Source organism: Lepisma saccharinum, chromosome 20 (assembly GCF_977018435.1).
Source record: "Lepisma saccharinum chromosome 20, izLepSacc3.1, whole genome shotgun sequence".
NCBI classification, from domain to species: domain Eukaryota; kingdom Metazoa; phylum Arthropoda; class Insecta; order Zygentoma; family Lepismatidae; genus Lepisma; species Lepisma saccharinum.
This window is the reverse complement of record NC_139248.1, coordinates 2,726,763-2,745,601: the sequence shown is the minus strand read 5'-3', so window position 1 is coordinate 2,745,601 and position 18,839 is coordinate 2,726,763. Positions and strand designations below refer to the sequence as shown.

Genomic DNA, 18,839 nt, shown 5'->3' with positions numbered 1-18,839 from the left:
GGCATCAGCGCTTGTCTTTCCCGGTGAACGGGTCTGCGACAGTCGCACGCTACAGTCTTTTCTTTCGCTCTCCCTGCCTTTGCTCTCTTTCCCTTTCTGTTGACGTTTCTGACTGACGCCAGTATAATCCTCCCTCGGAAGTTGTGTTGTGTCGTGTCCCTTGGCTTAATATGGCACTACAAAAGTTTACATTACAACAAAGGATTTATCTTGTCGAGTGTTACTTCGGAAAGAGGAATTGTGGAGAAGTGCGACGACGTTTTGCAACGAAATTTCCTAGTGTTCCCGTTCAACATAACTAACTCTCTAGCCTTCTTAAACCCGAAGGTTCATGGCAGCAGCAACACAGGCCTTCCATGTGTCCCTATCTTGAGCAAGATCTATATATTATTTTCCATCCCTACCGATTTCCTTTAGGTCCATCTCAACGTTGTCCCTCCATCTTCGTCTTGGCCTTCCTACAGGTCTCTTACCATCATGTTTCCCAACAAGAATCCTGTGAACTCCTCTTTCCTCTCCCATTCGTGCCACATTGCCTGTCCACCTAAGTCTTCTTGATTTAATCATTCTAATAATATCTGGACATGAATACAAATTATGTACTTCTAAATTATGTAACCTTCTCCACTCACCTGTCTCCTCATCCCTTTTAGGTCCAAATATTTTCCTAGGGATCTTATTTTCAAATACTCTCAATTTATGTTCATCTTTCAATGTAAGGGACCAAGTTTCACATCCATATAATAATACAGGCAAAATTACTGTTTTGTATATTTTAACTTTTAGTTTCTTAGATATTAAACGAGAAGACAAAAGTTTATGAAGAGAGAAGTAACATTTATTTCCTGAATTAAGCCTACTTTTTATTTCCTCTTTAATATAATTTTCATTTGTTAATATTACTCCTAAGTATTTGAATTTGGAAACTGTTTCAAACGAGTTGTTATCAATAATTAGATTTTGATTATTACCTAACACTTGATTTCGACCTGTAAGCATGTATTTAGTTTTCTCTTTGTTAACTTCCAAACCTATCTCTTTAGCAGTTTTGAAAAATATTTTAGCATTATTCTTAATTGTATTTATATCATCCCCTAATAAGTCTACATCATCTGCATATGCTAACAACTGAGCCACACCATTTAATTTTAGTCCTTCGTTAGATTCTTTTACCTTCCTAATAGCATATTCTAAGGCAAAATTAAAGAGCAATGGAGATACAGTAGAGCGTCGATTATCCGAAGTAATTGGGGGACATGGGTGTTCGGAAAACTGGTTTGTTCGGATAATCGAACTGTACATGTTTATTTGCCAAAAAGAAGTACTGTACAGTAAATTTATTCATAAAAACAGGCATCTCTTTAAGTATGAATTACAAAGTAACGTACAAAGGCAACTTTAGTAGGAATATATAGTATGTGGTACAGTTTATTAAACAAAAATATGTACATATTACATACGCATTTTGCATGAACAATACACACAGTACACAAAATTAACGTTTAAAAACATCCTTTATTTTGGTCTGCCTAAGCAAGCCTACACGCTTACGAGCAGCTAAGTCACGTACTTTTTTCAATACAGATATCTGAAAGTGAGCGAGTACACAGTTCGGTTAAGCGGTCGTTCGGTTGACCGACGTTCGGATAATCGACGCTCTACTGTAATACATCTCCTTGTTTTAACCCATCATGAATTGTAAATTTGTCAGACACATTAATACCCACACGAATTTTACTTTGTGTTTCACTGCTTCTAACAACTAACAAGCTTCTTAGGTATTCCAAACTCTACTAATCTATTATATAATTTATCTCTTTTGACCGAATCATATGCTTTTTTGAAATCAATGAATACCTGATGGACATTTTGATTATATTCCCACTTTTTTTCAAGTGTCTGTCTGATGTGAAAAATTTGATCTGTAGTTGATCTGTTACGTTTAAATCCACACTGATAATCACCTATAATTTCATTAGCATATGGGGCTAGTCTTGTTAAAAAAATATTAGATAGGACCACTATATTAAACCTCGTAAAAGTTTAGAGTAACAGGGTCAGTTCTGAATAAAAGTGGAAAAAAATTGGGAAATCTAAAAAATAAAGTATACAAAGACAATCCGCACACCATCTGTGAGTTAAAAGAGTATTGTATGAGAAATCGGGAGAATTACAGTAGACGAACTTGCACGTGTAAATGCCAATTTCCTTGGGAGATGCCAGGAATGTGTTGCAGCAGAGGGACATCATTTTCAACACCTTCTGTAGTCAAGGTTAGTACACAACATGATAAATGTAATTTTAATAGCAGACTCTAGCGACTGTCGCGGACCCGTTCACCGGGAAAGACAAGCGCTGATGCCGGGCCGCTTGCTGCCGACTCTCGTAGCGAATGTCGGGTAATGCCCTGTACAAGTTACAACAATTAACTGCCATGTCAACAAAATAATGAAAAAGTTTTCACAATATATATATTACAATAAAGTTGACAACTAAAAATCGGGAATTCTTCAACAAAGTGATAAGAGGTTTATGGAAGAGAACGAGGCAAATGCAGCTTCTATTAAACCATTGGACTCAAGTCTGAACTTGTCAAAACCACCAAGGCATTTAAATTTCATGATTTGTAAATTAATAACACTAAATAATAACAATAACAGTAAAATATGAGTTTACATGCCTCAAGGGGAAGATATGAAATCTTACTCTGCCCCTCCCCCACTGAGAATAATCCTGCGGACACCATTGCTAAAAATAAGTTACTTTATAAGAACCAGTAAGCCTGTTCCCGTGGCGGTGTGGTTAGCACATCACGCTACGACGCCAGGGGTCCCGGGTTCGAATCTCAGCCTGGGGATGGATGTTTGTGAGAGTCTTCATCAATTTCATCATACCATCACTCATTCCCATCTTCTCAAATTAGCCAAAAGTGGCACAAGAAGTGAAGTAAAATAAAGCTAGTCAATCAATCAATTAAGTACCAGTAACTTAGTTACTTCCGGTGCAGATGTCCTGGGATTCTAGTCATTTTCGACACAAGAAAGGATTTTCACCAAGACGAATTGGGTTTGCATTCAGATATATATTTTTATCTATTATATCACATGAGAAAGTACTTATATATATATATATATATATATACATACATATATATATATATATATATATATATATATACATATATATATATATATATATATACATATATATATATATACATACATATATATATATATATATATATATATATATACATACATATATATATATATATATATATATATACATACATATATATATATATATATATATACATACATATATATATATATATATATATATACATACATACATATATATATATATATATATATATATATATATATATATATATATTTCGCAAACTGTCAGATATTGAAATCAATTTGATGTAAAGTAGAGATAGTTAAGTGTAAGAAAAGGCTTGTGCCTTAACTTCGCCATCCAAAAGAAGAAATAAATAAAATAAATAAATAATCTAATTTATAAACACAAAGATAAAATCATTTTTGAACTTACAGAAAATGGAAAAACTGTAAATGATAGTATCTCTATGACCAATAGAGTCCGATTTTGCAGAAAATTGAGGCACTTATAACTAAAATTTAGTTCTGTTGCATTGTGGTTTCCAACAGCCATGATGGAGGTCAGATCTTGGAAGCAGACGGAATTCAAGGAGGCGGGCGGGATATTTGAACCTTGTTTACGATGGTACATTGTGCAGTATTCGTTTGTTCAAATAAAATTTCACGTTATCTCACGATATTTCCTTGCACGCGACTAACAAAATTAGCCGCAAACACGGAGGGGTTCATCCTGACGTCACGTGACGTAAAGCCAATAACTATGCATTCAATAAGAACTCCAACAACTGTACAGAAATGAAACTATAATAGCCAGAAAATGAACAAGGTACACGTAAGCAGGTTCTTCACAAGATGGCGCCGATGCTTATCCATTAAATTCCGGAGACAGGTGATCGCGGACAGCTCCACGAGGGAGTGTTCGCATCGTTGACTCTGATAGCACCTAATTAGCTGTAATTAATCGTTTCCATGGCGAGACGGCCGCGCGTTCCGGAGACATAATGCCTAGAAAATGCGACGGAAATTTGTAATTCCGCCGCTAACCGCCCATGCCTTCAAATATATCCTAACTGGAGTTTACAATGAGGGTGCGTACGCTAAAAGGTGATGGGGGCATAATAACCGGGTGGGTTTTAGCTCCTCCGTCAAATTGTCCCATGAGAAATACTAGAAGTCGTATATGGCACAGCAAGAATCATACAAAAATAACGAGATTATTCAGCTAATCGGCAAAGAAAATATATATATATATATATATATATGTCTATATATATATATATATATATATAATTTCTATCTGTATATTACAGAAATATATGTAATTGTAATGACTATGTATCCTTCATATGGGCTCTGTAATTAGGTATGTACAGTCATGTTCAAAAAATCTGTCGCATGGATTTTTTCTAAGTCCAACGTCTTACGAAATTATGTTGGTAGCTCTGAAACAAGGAAGTGTTGTGAAATATACGATCCTCCAATCAGAGTGAAGTTCGATTCGGAGGAGCAGGAGGCGTGACTCACGGTCTTGTCCACAGGAAGTTCAACCAATGCAGCATTTCCAAATATGAGATAACGTCCCCATTGGTTAAATATTGTTTCAATAATGCGAATCGGCAGAAAGATTGCGCAAAAGTATACTTTGTCGTTGTAATTGCCTTTAATCGTTTCAAATTAGTATTAAATTGTCCCAATTATAGTTCACGAGCTTAATATAATGTATTCATGTATGTGTTTGACAATCGTATATCACTCATTAGAACAATTTTCACATTGTTTTCACTACGTGAGATGACATTTCATTTACATTTACGATAAAATAGTGGTTTGGGTGTAATAACAGTTTTCATTAATTAATTAAGAGATGCATTTTTATTTGTTCAGTTAATGATTAGGTTAATTCGTTATTTCTCGCGAAAAGAGAGAACCACAGCTGAAAGAAAATACACAAGAGGTCAAGAGTTCGTTTTAACATCACTTTTTGCACACATAGGCAAATCACGACTCGGGATACATTTAAATTGGAATCTGAAACATTATGCGACCTGACTGGAACTCAGAAAACTCAGAAAAGGACACACTGATTACAAGACGTTGATACATTACCACTTGGTCTGGCGAACGCCAAATATAATGAGGGGTTGTGGGAGTGGGAGAGGGGTGACGGAAAGTAGAAAATAAATAGTATTTTTGGGGATATTTAATGTTATATTTATACACATACAAACCTAAGAAATATTTATTTTGATACATGTGTGTGGGGGGGGAAGGGGGAAAAGAGAGGGAGAGAAAGATATTGGGAGAGATGGGACGAAGAGGCGATTGTGGAAAATGTTTTATTTGACGTTCAGTAATAAAAACAATCAAATCAATGATGATTATCTTATAAATACCATATTTAATGTAAATTTGTTTTAAAAATGGGGGCGGGGAGCTGTTTGTTTTACGTTCAGTGCAGGATAACAAGTGGAGACAGATAGTAGTTCGTATCTCACTTTAAACTGTAGGTCCAGGCCCCATTAGCCTATCTGTGTATAACGTGGATTTAGAATTCAGTAGAAAATAACGTCGATCTAGTATTTTGGATTTTAGATGCATTGAGACCACTAAAATTTCCAATTCTTATAATAAGAAACCTGTCCTCATATTACCATTTTGAAAGTGAGAGAGTTAATTGTATAATCTTCCGTTGTTAGTTTCAAAGAAGATTAATTCAAATAGTAACAAAGGGAACGAATAAAGTTTAAGAAAAGTTTTTGCCACCGTGGTTATTTGATCCTACGACCATTAGAGTGACAACCCAGTGCGATAACCACTACACCACGAGCTCGTTCCTTCTGACGGCATTATTATGAGTTAAGACCAATTCGTTCAATATGCATTAGAAACATAATCCCCAACCGCCTCTTTATAAACAACCCACCCAAACGCTCCTTTGTAGCAAATGAAATAAAGGTGGTATGAATGTCACAAAACATTTAAGCAAAATATACTATATTTACGACGCAATCGTTTTACATGGAGAGGCTACAGCTTCGAGAATTGAGATTGTGGTTTGACTGTAATTGTAGGATACCCCATAGGTATCGATAAGCCAAGGCTCTGGTGTGCACTAGATTAGTTCATTTGTAGTGAAGTGCTCAGGAATTTGTTAAGAGGTATGTGAATATAAAAATGTGTTAATGCTTATTTTTTAAACAGTGAACGCATAATTTAATATCTCTCTGTCCATCTCATTATCTCACTTAGGAACTAATTAGTATTGCAGGAGTCATAGTGAAAAGAAATGGAGAGGCTACAGCTCTGAAAATTGAGGTTGTGACGTGGCTTCTTGTAGTGGTAGGGTAGATATTCGTATGGCAAGGTTCCAGTGTGCACTAGCCAGTAATTTCCGAGAAAAAAACTTCAATTTTTTTTATGATGGTAAAGTGGTTCGGTGATAGGCTATCAGTATTACACGCCGAAGATTATAGGTTTGACTTCTGTTCGATTACCCCTATTATTATTATATATAGCAACTAAGTTTTGTATTTAATTAATAATTTAAAGAAATAAAAATGTTATATATTTTTTTAAAAAAGTAACACTCCTTTCTAATGATTTTTCAATGTTATTTTTGAAAATAATTTTTCAGAATATGTTTTTGAATTTCTCATCATTTTACTAGGATTTGCATAAAAATGATCCATGTGTCATATTCGACGAAATGTCATGTACAGCGAAAGTTATATATTTTTATTTTAGGGAAAGTTATCAAGAAACAAAACAAATAAATACTTTTGACATCCTTTTGTGAATAGTATTTATTTTAGATTATTTTTTGTTCACCACGCATAGTTGTATTCTTGTAAAAAGCATGAAAAACAATATATTCTCTACATTTCGCAAAGCAAATAATATACGAATTTTCGTAATAAGTAAAATGCAATAAATAATTTTTCGGTTTAATAAGAAATAAAAATCGCAGAGTTAACCGAACGGTGAATCGAACACAGAATTTTACAACCCATAAAATGCCTTGTAGCCTTTGCAATGAAGTGATGTAGATTCAAGTAATAAAATTTCATGCAAAACCGCACGTTATAAGATTGTTCAAATATATTAAATCAATGTGTCCATGAGTTATTATACTGTCAGCCATTTGGCACATCTCGTTACAAAATCTCAGCATATCACCATTCACTAATTAATCGAATTGAATATTGATCCACTTCACAGTTCAATGTGCAACAATAGTTTCGACTCATATCACGTGAGACGTAAACTCAATTCAATTCTCTCATTGTATGTAACTTGCATGTTGAGCTCATGTAGAAATATCAATTATGAGCTCTAAGCTAAATTTGACGCTACAATCGCTTGATCAACTCTTGTGTCTCGCTGCCAGACATTCTACGTTCCTGTTTGCTCCAGGTCGCTTCTGCATTTCATTATCATTGTTTTTACCTCTGTTTCATTCTCATCGTCGTTATAAACCTACGTAATTTCTACTGTTTACAGTAGACAGAATCTACTGTTATCAATTGTAGTACTCTACTGTGTCTCTCGGAAACCTACTCAAAATCAATGATTTCCTACTGAACACTTTCAGTAGGCCTAAAGGAACTACAAGTGAAATATTATCTTCAGTACTACATGTAATATTGCATGTAGTGTGTTTGAATTTGAATTTCAATTCACAATTTTGGGTGCGTCAGCACTTAGGCTATTTTGCACCTGTCACTTTATACGGGGTCCAGCCCCTTACCAGAACTAAAATAACATAACTGTAACGTCGTGTTGTAACTAAAATATTAAAATATTCTGAATTCGGTTAAAAGCTGAGGCTGTAAAGAGGCACTCAGCACTCACAAGGACCAAACACAGGACAACACAGAAAATTATACTGGCCATGGGGCCAGTATCCCAGAGCCTCGTTCGTCTGCAAACTGAAGTCCAGGGTGTACTACGTGGAAGCAACAATTGGGTGTACTTCATGGAAGGGCATCCCTTACACCCTTGTAGTGTGTTTAGCTCAGCATGTTAGCTGTAAATATAACTTTTTATTCCTCCTGATTAACAATTTGTTTTTATATCTATTTAAAATTTAAACCAACCTCACTTCCATGTAGCACACCCTGAACTGCATTTTGCAGACTAACGAGGCTCTGGTGACTGGACCTACTGTTAGTATAATCTTTGTAGGACTGCGTGTGTGTTGTCCTTGTTTGTGCTGACTGACTTATATTTACAGGCTCAGCTTTTAACCCAGGTAAGGATATTTTAGTTTTCAGACACGCTTTTATTTTTGTCACGATAAGGGGCTGGACCCCGTATAGTGTGACGGGTGTAAAATAAACCAAGTTTTCAAGCACACAAATTGTAATTCAAATTTAAAAAATCTTAACATAGATGTTTCAAAACACCTATTGATCTACTGAAACCAGTACAGTAGAGAAACTGCAAGTGAAATTAATTTATTCAGTATAGTGTATAATATGTTAAGTTTAATATTTTGGCTGTAAATATTAATTTCATACCCCCTTATTATTTTTTTGTATTTATATCGTTTTGAAAATGTGAACACAGTAGATGTTTCAAAACACCTATTGATCTACTGAAAACTGTAGACAAAAGTTTCATTGGAGTAAGTAGAAAAGAGTCATGAAATAATACCCAAAGAAGTCAACCATTATGAATTAATGTTACATACTTTTATTTTATTTCACTTTCCAAAACCTAAGAGCTCGAAATAATACATGGCATGCGATTTACTAGACAGTCTGCTTTTCTGTGATTGATTCGTCGTGCCCAGTCGGGGATTACTACCGTTCAAGGTAAAAGGGGAAGGGGAAGATATCCACCACAGTACCATGACGTATGAAGCAACATGTTCACAGGCATTCAATACAACTGATAAGGGTTTACCTGACCTTGGAAGTGTGGGAAACACGTTTCACGCTGGTTTCCAGAATGCTGTGGCTAAATCTGGAACTATCGGTGGAATAAGAAATAGTTTGTAACATTTAACAATGACATTTCGCATTTACAAAATATGAGATATGTAGACTTTGATTTATTTATTATAGGAGACGGTAGAGAATTACTTACCACGAAAGTCAAGGTCTAAGTTGCAGACATCAAAATCTACTCCAGGTTGTAAAATACATTTGTGATAGACGGCAGATAGGTTAATAAGGTTTACAATATTGCTAACGACTCTTAAGACAAACGTTCAACAAAGGTTATTGAGTGAGAAAATGGGAAATGGTTAAAAATAGCGGCCTAGTTGAGTGAAGATCGAAGGTTCGAATCTCTTATAGAACCGGCTATTTTTTGACACTAATTTTTGGTGCGTAATATATTTAATGTATTGTCGACATTTATAAGAAACAAAATATGAAAACTCTCCTCCTAAGTAACGGTGCTGTCTAAGACTCTGTGCTTTGGACTCCGACTGCAGCGGGACAGCATGGATTCGAGTCATCCTGGGTTCTCGGCCTGTTATCTGTATAGGACCGGTGGCAACCCACCATCGTGAGGAAATTGGGGAGCTACGAGTGACTGATGTAACCTGGTTTCAGATATCTTCTATAACGGCTGAGGGTTCGACGTGCTGACCAACGTCACCTCGTTGCCAGTTGAAGATCTTCACAACTCTAGGTAGGATTGTGGAAGGGAGAGTGACAGTCGGGAGATAGCCCATGGCCCTTCGAGGTTTTAAAATATGAAAACCATTCCTTCCGTAAATCTAATTTCTCGTCATTGTCACGTGAGATTTCTTTTCAGTATGACTCCTGCAATACTAATTAGTTCCTAAGTGAGATAATAAGATGGACAGAGAGATATTAAAATATGAGTGCACTGTTTAAAAAATAAGCATTAACACATTTTTATATTCACATACCTCTTAACAAATTCCTGAGCACTTCACTACAAATGAACTAATCTAGTGCACACCAGAGCCTTGGCTTATCGATACCTATGGGGTATCCTACAATTACAGTCAAACCACAATCTCAATTCTCGAAGCTGTAGCCTCTCCATGTAAAACGATTGCGTCGTAAATATAGTATATTTTGCTTAAATGTTTTGTGACATTCATACCACCTTTATTTCATTTGCTACAAAGAAGCGTTTGGGTGTGTTGTTTATAAAGAGGCGGGTGGTGATTATGTTTCTAATGCATATTGAACGAATTGGTCTTAAGTCATAATCATGCCGTCAGAAGGAACGAGCTCGTGGTGTAGTGGTTATCGCACTGGGTTGTCACTCTAATGGTCGTAGGTTCAAATCCCCACGGTGGCAAAGACTTTTCTTAAACTTTATTCGTTCCCTTTGTTACTATTTGAATTAATCTTCTTTGAAACTAACAACGGAAAATATACAATTAACTCTCTCTCTTTCAAAATGGTAATATGAGGACAGGTTTCTTATTATAAGAATTGGAAATTTTAATGGTCTCAATGCATCTAAAATCCAAAATACTAGATCGACGTTATTTTCTACTGAATTCTAAATCCACGTTATACACAGATAGGCTAATGGGGCCTGGACCTACAGTTTAAAGTGAGATACGAACTACTGTGTGTCTCCACTTGTTATCCTGCACTGAACGTAAAACAAACAGCTCCCCGCCCCCATTTTTAAAACAAATTTACATTAAATATGGTATTTATAAGATAATCATCATTGATTTGATTGTTTTTATTACTGAACGTCAAATAAAACATTTTCCACAATCGCCTCTTCGTCCCATCTCTCCCAAAATCTTTCTGTCCCTCTCTTTTCCCCCTTCCCCACCCTCCCCACACACATGTATCAAAATAAATATTTCTTAGGTTTGTATGTGTATAAATATAACATTAAATACCCCCAAAAATACTATTTATTTTCTACTTTCCGTCACCCCTCTCCCACTCCCACAACCCCTCATTATATTTGACGTTCGCCAGACCAAGTGGTAATGTATCGACGTCTTGTAATCAGTGTGTCCTTTTCTGAGTTCCAGTCAGGTCGCATAATGTTTCAGATTCTAATTTAAATGTATCCCGAGTCGTGATTTGCCTATGTGTGCAAAAAGTGATGTTAAAACGAACTCTTGACCTCTTGTGTATTTTCTTTCAGCTGTGGTTCCCTCTTTTCGCGAGAAATAACGAATTAATCTAATCATTAACTGAACAAATAAAAATGCATCTCTAAATTAATTAATGAAAACTGTTATTACACCCAAACCACTATTTTATCGTAAATGTAAATGAAATGTCATCTCACGTAGTGAAAACAATGTGAAAATTGTTCTAATGAGTGATATACGATTGTCAAACACATACATGAATACATTATATTAAGCTCGTGAACTATAATTGGGACAATTTAATACTAATTTGAAACGATTAAAGGCAATTACAACGACAAAGTATACTTTTGCGCAATCTTTCTGCTGATTCGCATTATTGAAACAATATTTAAACAATGGGGACGTTATCTCATATTTGGAAATGCTGCATTGGTTGAACTTCTTGTGGACAAGACCGTGAGTCACGCCTCCTGCTCCTCCGAATCGAACTTCACTCTGATTGGAGGATCGTATATTTCACAACACTTCCTTGTTTCAGAGCTACCAACATAATTTCGTAAGACGTTGGACTTAGAAAAAATCCATGCGACAGATTTTTTGAACATGACTGTACCTGTTGAGTTCAATAAATAAATAAATAAAAAATGATTGATTTAGTTTATTCTATATTGACATGTCCTTCCCGAACGTATGAACAGACTGTTGAAGTACACCATCCCGCCTGGTATTTATGAATCTTGTAGCTGGAAGTTACGAGATTAATGGAAGTGCATGAGAGAAAGATGGTGCTGTTCCTGCGATTTTTTTTCCAGTTTCGTTATGATGTACAACTTTGGTTCTTTTTAAATTTCATGATCAAGATAAATAGATTCTGAATTCGGTACTATTATCGTATGAGGGAAACACCTACGAATCATATATTTCGGACTTCTTTACATTGCTAACGTGTTATTTTCGAATGTGGAACATTTCTTAAGGTGAAATAATGCATTTCTAACTAAGATAATGTCTATTTCTTCTATTTACAAGTACTTACTGTTACTTGTTGTTTTGTTTCGAATCTGTAACACATTATGGTCGTGATAGCGTACTGGTTTAGGGGGCGTTCTGAGAGTGTTTTGTAGATTTATGCAGTGTTGCAACCTCGTTCACCGGAAAATACCTACTTTCGTGCCCGGATTTGAAATTTTGCTAATACGTCGCAAAACATTGACGTTAGCCTCACAAACCATTGATTGATTGATTTAGTTTATTTTACTTCGCGTTTTGTGCCTCTTGGCTAATTTGCGAAGATGGGGATGAGTGATGAAATTGATGAATGGACATTCATAAACAACCAAGCCCGACCGGGATTCGAACCCGTGACCCTTGGCGTCGCAGCGCGATGCGCTAACCACTCGGCCACAGGGTCGGGCACAAACCATTGACGTTAGCCCCACAAACCATTCACGTTAGCCCCAAAAACCATTTTCCGTAAGGTTAGGTTAGGTTAAGTTAGGTTAGGCAAGCATAGTTAAAAAAAAGATACTCGACACGTCATGTTCTAGTGAAAACACGGCGAGGCTGAAACACTGGCTACGGGGTTGCATCATCTTAACACACGGAACATTGCACTCTCATGCAGAAAGCAAATGGCGGGAGCAGAAACAGCGTGTCGGACAGAGATTTTCGCAGAAAACAACACGCATTCACATTAAAATGGATCAAATCTATATTCAGGAACTTCCACAACGCTAAAGAAAATTATTTCCGTTAGTACTTTCTCCTGTAAATTTGAAGGAATTCGTTTCCCTCATACGATAATGTTACCCTGAATTCATATGTTAAAACGTAAGTTCTGTCTTTTTGTTTCTATTTACTGCAAATCTTAATGTTTTCCCGTGCCGTGGAAGGTATCACGCGTATACTAATATACAGTCTCATGTTGCTCATTCTCAATTTCTATTGAGATAAATATATTCTTATGGTTATTAATATCCTATGGTCGAACCTGGCACGACCATGTCAATATAGCTTATCTGCCACTTCTGGACAATCTACGGGACGCGCGCCGGTTAGAGTGAAACAACTTTCTCCTGAGATTTCGACTTGTGTATGGGACCGGTGGCCACCCTCCATCGTGAGGAAATTGGGGAGCTACGAATGAGTAGCGTAACCCGATCACGGAAACCTACAACGACTGAGAGTTCGTCGTGCTGACCACACGTCACTCGGTAAGTAGTTGGATGATAGTCCACTTCGGCAGGTGAGAGTGAGGCCGTTAGTAGGCCCTATCCCTCATGGGTTGCGCCACGGGTGTATATATAATGAGAGGGGGAGGGGGGAGAGAGGAACAGCGGAAAAAGAAGCAAAGAATGAGAGAGAGAGACCGATGTGACCAAATATTGAGAAAACGACCCAGTCCTAACAACGCTTGTGTTCGAAAGTTACATATTATATTAACGAAACTTCGTTTCTCAGTTCTCAAGCTCTCTTATGGCGGAGAATTAAAGTCTTACCACACATGTACCAGTGTAAAAAGTCTGCTCTTGTCCTACTTATTGGTAAACATCTGTAGTTTACGGATAAATTGCACCATAAGGAATATAAAACAATCTTTCCCACTTATTCTATGTTGCCTCTGAATCAAAGTACACCTTAAATTTGCTCATAACCGCAGTATTGAGATTGTCTGACATCTATCGGAAAACAGACGAATTACTACCACGCAACGTATGTGAGAAAGATAAACGTACGACAACTGTTTACGTCAATTTTGTTTGCGAATAATATGGTTCTGCACGATCCGGTCGTTAGTTTTGGACCATGCTGTATACATTACGTAATCTGAACTGGGCCAACGTTTATAATTCACTAGCTGATTATCCGGCGTTGGCCGGGAATTTATTTATCCCAATCTTGTATTAGACAGGAAAATAATAAATTCTAACTGTAGTGGAAAATGTAACTAATTTTAAATGTGATCGTGAATGTCACCAATCAGCTTAGCGACTCCGAAAACTATGGATTCGACACTAATCTAGGTCATTTGTGGCATTTTATTTTTCACACCCTCTCATCCCCATGCCGATAGGTGATGAGCTTGGAGTTAAACCGCATTGGGAAAGTCACGAAAACTATGGATTCCATTCGCAACACAGCCTGAATGTTAGACAACCTGAGAAACACAATCGTTGTGCGGATTGCATAGAGTTACGGATGTCAGTTTGTGCGAAATTTAATATCGATGGTTCTCCATTATCTTTACATGTCACCCCTTCCCACACCACCCCTAGGGGTGCCAGGGGTGTCTTACCCCCACAGTGTTTATTTCCAGATTGCAAGTTATACGTGTACCAAGTTTGGTTGAAATTGCTCCAGGCGTTCGAGAGTTATGCTGGAACAAACAAATATACACACCCACACACACATCCATTTTTATATAGAGAGAGATTAGGTTATTTTACGTGGCTTGTTTGCCACTTCTGGCTCATCGTGGCGATGAAGATGAGTGCCAATATTATGAAAATGATGAAGGGACTTTCGCAAAGAACACCCATGCCCAGACAGGATTCGAACCCAGGGCCTCTGGCACCGTAGGGTGCTTTGCTATGCACTCCGCCACGAAAGCCGACACAGGACCCACAGTTTAAAGAGCACAGACTAAAAAGTATTGATCCCTTATAAGAAAAGTTCCCAGATGAAGAGAATGTGTTCGAAATGGAGAGATTTGTATCAAATATGAGTCGCGCGGATTTTGCGAGTAGGGTGGGAGATTTCTGTAGCAAATGTCAACCCCTTTGCTACCTTTCGTTATCTACACTCTGCACCAACCGCCTGTCATCCTTCAAGCACTCGGAAAGAACAAATCTCATTCGTTATCGATAGCTGAATGGGGTGTTCGGGTGTGACGTTGTTTTTAAGCCTGCTCGCATCAGGCGCCGTGTTACTATCAAAGATTGAATTTAACATCCGCTATTCTTTTTCCATTTCCGTGCTTCGTTCTTATGAGAAGAATCTTCCGCTCCTGCAAATAGCAATGATTGTGAAACTTTTGTCAGCAACGACACTGGAAGTCTCTGGAAGCTAAATCATCCATCCTGAAGATCTTCCCGTGGGAAGGAAACTGATTCTGGAGTTTGAAGAGGAAGGTACCTGGATGGTATGGAACTCCCCAGGCTTTACTTGAGAATACACGCTTCGTGTCCTCAAGGCATCCACAAGATGCGACCACTTCAACTTCTCTCGTTCGACTAACTCTCAAATGTACCTCAGGATGTAAACATCCTCATAAGGATGCTTGGTTTGCGAGTCTAGCTAAAATGCACTCAAGGACGCTCAATATGTCTTGTAGGGGAAAGAGGGAACTGTCCTTCAAAATATCTGTTTAGTTGACAAACGATTGAGCTGATGTCAATATCACTCGTTGCTGGTTTACGGTAGGGAAAGACGGAAGAGTTAAATACTCCATGCCTTAGGGAGAAAAGGATGGAGGGAGAGAGAAAGGGAATTTGCGTAGTAAGGAAAGATCTAAAGGGATATAGAATATGAGAGAGAGAAAAAGATACTCTGGGAGATCTTGATGTGGAAAGAAAGAAACACACACACACACAGAGGGGGAGGGGGAAGATTTGTAGAAAAAGAAGCTATAGAGAAAGTGAGAGTTAGTTAGAGTTACACCAACCATCCTGATATTTTCAAATTTGTACATGCATTGATTAACCTCCAGACCGACACTTACCTTAAAATAAATGGCCTCGAAAAACCCGCTCGTAAGAGGAGCGTTTTAAGAGAAAAATACCTCAAAATTGAATCTTACATTGATCAATATAATCGCAAAGCAATTTCACGCATGCATTACGTGAAATTGATCTCACATGCCACAAAGGTTCCATTGTAAGAGACTGCAGTTTGACAAGTGCAATTTTGTATACTTATGGTTGGTGGTGCATAATTTTTAACCACGCCATCTCGGTGACAGTCCGCAGCCTGTTTAAGTGGGACGGAAAATCATGCTTGCCAACCTAAGTCATTGAATTACTATTTTCTTTAGTGGCGCAAAACCATGTACGGAAAGATAAGGATCCGGTAATTATTGGCGCAAAACCAAACCATTTTCCAGAGTGATTGGCGCAAAGCCGTGCACCCCTTAGAGATGTAGAAAGAGAAATAGAGGGAAAGGGAGAGGTGTAGGAAGAGATGGAGATAGAGACAGACAGAAAAAGAAAATGAGAGGGAAGTGTACAAAGAGAGGAAATACAGACGTAGAAAAAAAATAGTGGGAGAGATGTGTAGGAAGAGGAGATAGAGACAGACAGAAATAAGAGGGAGAGAGAGAGGAGATGAGATAGATGTGTACAAAGAGAAAAGAGAAAGAAAGAATATCATGAAGACAAATGTAGGAAGAGAAGAAAGAGTGATTAGGAGAGAGAGAGGGAGGAAGACACAGAGAGAAAGAGAGAGAGAGAGAGAGGAAGACACAGAGAGAAAGAGAGAGAGGAAGACACAGAGAGAAAGAGAGAGAGAGGAAGACACAGAGAGAAAGAGAGAGAGAGAGGAAGACACAGAGAAAGAGAGAGAGAGAGAGGAAGACACACAGAGAAAGAGAGAGGAAGACACAGAGAAAGAGAGAGGAAGACACACAGAGAAAGAGAGAGGAAGACACAGAGAAAGAGAGAGGAAGACACACAGAGAAAGAGAGAGGAATGCACACAGAGAAAGAGAGAGGAATACACACAGAGAAAGAGAGAGAGAGGAAGACACAGAGAAAGAGAGAGAGAGAGAGAGAGGAAGACACACAGAGAAAGAGAGAGAGAGAGAGGAAGACACAGAGAGAAAGAGAGAGAGAGAGAGGAAGACACAGAGAGAAAGAGAGAGAGAGTGAGGAAGACACAGAGAGAAAGAGAGAGAGAGAGAGAGAGGAAGACACAGAGATAAAGAGAGAGAGAGAGAGAAAGACAGAGAGAGAGACAGAAAGACAGAGAGAGAGAGAGAAAGACAGAGAGAGAGAGAGAGAGAGAAAGACAGAGAGAGAGAGAGAGAAAGACAGAGAGAGAGAGAGGAAGACAGAGAGAGAGGGGGAGAGAGAGGGGGGAGAGAGAGGGGGAGAGAGAGAGTGGGAGAGAGAGAGTGAGAGAGAGAGTGAGAGAGAGAGTGAGAGAGAGACTATTGTCCGAAGAAAACATTTAAGTAGCAGACCAAATAAATCAGCGAGTCTCAATTAAAATGATGCTGATTATGTATGTTAATGAAGTCTCATTCATTACACTACCTCTCAGAGATGATAATTTGTTCCAAGAACCACCGATTGACGAAATTGAGTTATTAGTTGACCTTTCTATCTAGTCGTGTTTTCTTTTAAGAAACAATAACACCATACCTCTACGTGACGTCATTAACATTCAAGCATTGTCTATTCATACTTGAATAAGTTACCTGTCGCACACCCACCTTGGAACTTGTTGCGTAACTTCAAGTCTCTCTAGGAATTTACCCTTCGCTCCTCACCTCGTTAGCAAAAGACTCTAGTAATCACCATTCGTGGTAAACAAAACTTCCATTTTACCTTAATAAAAGGTTTATTCTTCTTGAACGCACTTGACAACAATTTACAAACTTTTCATGCTACTGTTATCTTGCCAGGTTGGCATGTGAAGGTTAGTCTATTTGGCAATCTAATACTAGTTGTCTGTGACTTTTAAATATTTGACATTGAAAATCGAACAAATACAACATTCCAATTGAATGACAGACAACTATAATATAATTTACAAGGCATTACACACTTCTCGGATCACCTGCAACGTATCCATCTTGCGAATGGATGTTCAAGAGCAGCGTCTACATTATCCTCTGCTTAACCTCAGCGCAGGATATTCCCGGAGACTTATAAATCTGCCTCCAGAGGCGAGAGTCGTAGCAGGTGAGGGTTTTTTGGAGCCAGATAAGTGAACGAGTCGCGTGACGTTTATTGCGACGTTTCCTGGTGAAAAACTCCGGTCGCGTCGTCTCGGAATGACCTCTCAGGTTTTAGAGAGAGGACCTGACGCGAGGACGATAAGGGGTAAAATCACGCCTCGGTCTGCGAGTCACGGATTTCGAAGTGGGCCAGGAAATGCAACAAACCATGAGGCAGCTTCCAAAGTAGTCTCATAGATGTCAGTGCAGGCGCAGATTTCAAAGAAAACAAATGAGACGCCGCAGTCCTTTGCTTTGTAATTTCAATTACGTCACAATTATGTAATTCTTTTTTACGGAGTTAAGAGGGTAATTATTTGAAAGATCGGAAAGAATTAACACTGGTGTAGTGTGTTTTCTTCTGCACTCTTTTGCGAGTTTACAAAGTTTTGCTGATAATAAGAAGCGATATATTTGAATTTGTGGTCCTTTTAAGGACCGAATGGTTGCTTGTAAGGGCCACAAACTCAACACAGGACGAACTCCAGGTGAAGAATCACATCTTCAAGAAGAGACCAGTCAAGATAATGAAGTCACAGAACAGGAACTTCACAGCAAAAATCGCCAGACAGGTGTGTGGGAATAACTTTTCAGAATTTTCCCACTATTAGTCTCCAAAGACAAGACTCACATCAGACTCTTGGAAATCACATCAACTTAAGAAAGACTTAGGGAGGGGCAACTGGAGCAATAGCCATTAGGACCCATGCCAGATGTAA

At 37.9% G+C, this 18,839-nt stretch overlaps 1 protein-coding gene across 2 annotated transcripts in view; it reads right to left on the bottom strand.

The window, feature by feature from the left end:
- The window catches only part of LOC146003339 (neuropilin and tolloid-like protein 2), a 423,782-nt gene that overhangs the window by 188,128 nt on the left and 216,815 nt on the right, over positions 1-18,839 (bottom strand). The gene's annotated exons all lie outside the window — the stretch shown is intronic.